Source organism: Schistocerca piceifrons, chromosome 5 (genome assembly GCF_021461385.2).
Source record: "Schistocerca piceifrons isolate TAMUIC-IGC-003096 chromosome 5, iqSchPice1.1, whole genome shotgun sequence".
Classification (NCBI taxonomy): Eukaryota; Metazoa; Arthropoda; class Insecta; order Orthoptera; family Acrididae; genus Schistocerca; species Schistocerca piceifrons.
In genome coordinates, this window is record NC_060142.1 from 503,226,194 (window position 1) to 503,230,563 (window position 4,370).

General features: G+C 46.9%; 1 pseudogene; it reads left to right on the forward strand.

The window, feature by feature from the left end:
- Positions 1–4,041: 4,041 nt before the first annotated feature.
- LOC124799336 lies at positions 4,042–4,159 on the forward strand (annotated as a pseudogene).
- Positions 4,160–4,370: the final 211 nt, after the last annotated feature.

Here is a 4,370-nt window from a genome sequence, read left to right on the forward strand (position 1 = left end):
GTGTACCGGACCGTGACCCGAACTCGGGACCTTCGCCTTTCGCGGGCAAGTGCTCTACCATCTGAGCTACCCAAGCACGACTCACGACCCGTTCTCACAGATTTACTTCTGGCAGTACCTCGTCTCCTACTTTCCAAACTTTACAGAAGATCTCCTGCGTACCTTGCAGAACTAGCACTCCTGAAAGAAAGGATATTGCGAAGACATGGCTTAGCCACAGCCTCAGGGATGTTTCCAGAATGAGATTTTCACTCTGCAGTGGAGTGTGCGCAGATATGAATCTTCCTGGCAGGAGAGTTTCTGTGAAGTTTAGAAGGTAGGAGACGAGATACTGGCAGAAGTACAGCTGTGAAGAGGGGGCGTGAGACGTGCTTGGGTAGCTTAGATAGTAGAGCACTTGCCTGCGAAAGGCAAAGGTCCCGAGTTCGAGTTTCGGTCCGGTACACAGTTTTAATCTGCCAGGAAGTTTCATATCAGCGCACATTCCGCTGCAGAGTGAAAATCTCATTCTATTAAGATCTGCATTTTAGAGTCCATGAATACTAGACTTTTTTGCTTAGAGTGATCGCTGCCCTCATACTCCTGACTATTGACCATTCCTCCTGAAACAAGCTGTAGAGGCAGGCGAACTGATGGCCTGGGAATCCACAAGGAGGTATGACAGTGGAATAACCACGTAAATGTACTGGTGGCGAAGACAGGTGATAGACTGAGATTCACGGAGATAACTCTATTGAAGTGTAAATCACCCTCGAAGGAGGTCTGTTACACTCGCTCGTCCCAATGTTCCTAGTGTACCGTTCGCTAGTACGCAACCTTATCTATTTCGTTAAGGAAAAAATTGAGAGAGCATCACAAAATGTTCAAAATTTCCATTGTGAGGCGCTGCAGAATAGACGTTTACCTTCAAATTTCCATCAATGGATTTCCTAAGTCGAGTCCAACAACTTACTACTTCCATACAAATTTTGCGTCACGAGCATGACGGAAAACGAGAAGACTTGGGTCAACACGGAGTTGTCTTGACATTCCTATTTTCCGTACACCATTAGTGAATGTGATACGAAAGGGGTAAAATGACGCTATTCAAAAATGGTTCAAATGGCTCTGAGCACTATGGGACTTAACTACTGTGGTCATCAGTCCCCTAGAACTTAGAACTACTTAAACCTAACTAACCTAAGGACATCACACACATCCATGCCCGAGGCAGGATTCGAACCTGCGACCGTAGCAGTCGCGCGGTTCCGGACTGCGCGCCTAGAACCGCTAGACCACCGCGGCCGGCGGTGCTATTCCATCATGTGCGCCGTATGGTAACTTTCTGTTTGGAAGTATGAGAGCAGATTGCAGAATCAAGTTGCTAAGGGCACACGTACTACCGAAAGAGTCAGAAACAAAAGATTGCTTGGATTTTTTTGGCTTTCCTATACCTTCTTGTAAATGGAATCGTTGTTTTATCTTTTTGTTTTACCTATTTACAGCTCTGTCCGACGAATTCCTCGTAGCGGAAGTATGCTAGAATATCAGAACAGCTGGAAGAGAAATAAAACCACCTAGCTCTCCAGTATTTGATAATTGGCAGTCAGCATTAAATGGTTTCCTGCTGCTCAGAGAGGAAATGACCAATTAAACGATTGCGTTTCGTCTAAGAACCGGATGTTGCAACAAATTAAATAAGTGCACTTAGCAATTTCAGCGCTGGGATGAAGATGGGAATGACCGGTTCAAATGTTCCTTGGCCGTACGTCGGGCGTTCCGCGACATAGTGAGAAATCACATACGCGGCTGCGACAGACTCCACATATTCTCAGCGATGTGCAACGTGCGGGACTAATTACGCGACTTGTTGCTCTGCGAATTTAATTGGAAACGTTTGTTGGCGCACTCGGATTAATTATCTGTTCTGATACACCAGTAATCATTCTAAATTAGGGTCGCCAGCCTCGCTTTGATCCGCAAAAGAGTGTTAACTTTTCACAACTACAAAGATGTTAATGAAAAGCCCTGTAGCTATCTTACTACTTTCAGGAAACATTCCGAGATTCGCCACTGGAATGGAATATGTTCACCGCTAACAGTTTAATGCACTGCTTCCAAATGGCTAGTGCCGGCCGGTGTGGCCGTGCGGTTCTAGGCGCTTCAGTCTGGAACCGAGTGACCGCTACGGTCGCAGGTTCGAATCCTGCCTTGGGCATGGATGTGTGTGATGTCCTTAGGTTAGTTAGGTTTAATTAGTTCTAAGTTCTAGGCGACTGATGACCTCAGAAGTTAAGTCGCATAGTGCTCAGAGCCATTTGAACCAAATGACTAGTAGCAACTCTCAACGTTAATCAACACAACAACAAAACAAGAACACATTTCAAAGTCAACAGGGAAAGAGAAACGCAAAACATCACTTTCATATTTCCACGGAAAAAAACATAATCTTGAAACTTGCTGGCAGATTAAAACCATGTGCCGGACCGAGGCTCGAACTCGGGATCTTTGCCATTCGCGGGCAAGTGCTCTACCATCTGAGCTACCCAAGCAGTACTCATTACCAGCCCTCACAGCTTCAATTCTGCCAGAGCCTCGTCTCCTATCTTCCAAACTTCACAGAAGCTTTTCTGCAAACCTTGCAGAACTAGCACTCCTGGAAGAAAGGATATTGTCGAGACATGGCTTAACGACAGCCTGGGGGGATGTTTCCAGAATGAGATTTTCATTCTGCAGCGGAATGTACGCTGGTATGAAACTTCCTGACAGATTAAAATTGTGTGCCGCACCGAGACTCGAACTCGGGACCCGAGTGAGAATCTCATTCTGAAATACAGGGTGTCCGAAAAGTCTTTCCCTGATTAAATAAATTGATAACTCAGGCTAGAAGTAAGATACAAATATGAAACTGGTGTCTAATTGTTTACAAACTATCAAAGTTTTTTTGACACATCAGTAAACTTCCACATGAGCACCCTTGTTAGCACGTAGCACATCTAGGCAATATTCAGTTTCCGTCCACACATTAGCCAATATCACTGGAGGGATCAATTCAACGACTGTGGTTATCCATTGCCACAGGATTTCAAGATATGGTACACGTGTTCGGTAGACCTCGTCCTTGACATAACCCCATAAAAAGAAGTCTAATGGGATTATGTCAGGAGAGCGTGGAAGCCAAACCGTTGGCCCATCACGACCAATCCATCGCCCAGGAAAGGTCATATCGAGATAGGCACGGACGTCCAAACCCCAATTAGGCGGTGCATCGACTTGCTGAAACAAGACATCGGGGTGATAGTAAAGCAGCTGAGGAACAGCATACAGTTGCAACATGTCCAGATACATTGCAGATGTGATGGTAGCCTCAGCGAAAAAGAATGGCCGGATAATTCGATCGTGCAATAGCGCGCACCAAACATTCACCTTTGGACTGCCTCTGGTGCACTCCATGATCTCGCCAGGGGGTTGTGGACCCCAAATGCACATTATGGCGATTCACTACACCACTGACAAAAAAGGTCGCTTCGTCGGAAAAGGCAATTCGTCTCACATAATCACCGTCGTCCTCAATACGTGATAGCATTTCGACCACAAAGTCATATCGACGTTTACTGTCATTGGGCAACCATGGAAGTGGAAGTTTACTGATGTGTGAAAAAAAAACTGTGATAGTTTCTAAACAATTAGAGACCAGTTTCATATTTGTATCTTACTTCTAGCCTGAGTTATCAATTTATGTAATCAGGGAAAGACTGTACAATGTTCGTCTCTGACCTGGAATCTCACTGACTGGAGAAGAAATGTCTTCGGTGGTGCGTCCCGCTTCGATTTGTGCCCCGATGACCAGCGACGACGTGTCTGGAGATGGCCCGGACATCAGTGGGATACTAACCTGGCTGTCGCCCGCCATACGGCCGGACAATTACGATTATTGGTCTCGGGTACCATTTCATTTCCCGGCAAGATCATTTTGGTTGGCACCCGAGGCACCCTTACGGCACATCGGTACGTCGACGATATTCTACTCCCTGTTTTGTTGCTCTTCATGTCAAGCCACGTGGCAACGGCCTTGCTGCAGAGGGTACACCGGTTCCAGTCAGATCACCGAAGTTAAGCGCTGTCGGGCGTGGCCGGCACTTGGATGGGTGACCATCCGGGCAGCCATGAGCTGTTGCCATTTTTCGAGGTGCACTCAGCCTCGTGATGCCAATTGAGGAGCTACTCGACCGAATAGTAGCGGCTCCGGTCAGAGAAAACCATCATAACGACCGGGAGAGCGATGTGCTGACCACACGCCCCTCCTATCCACATCCTCCTCTGAGGATGATACAGCGGTCGGATGGTCCCGATGGGCCACTTGTGGCCTGAAGACGGAGTGCATGTCAAGC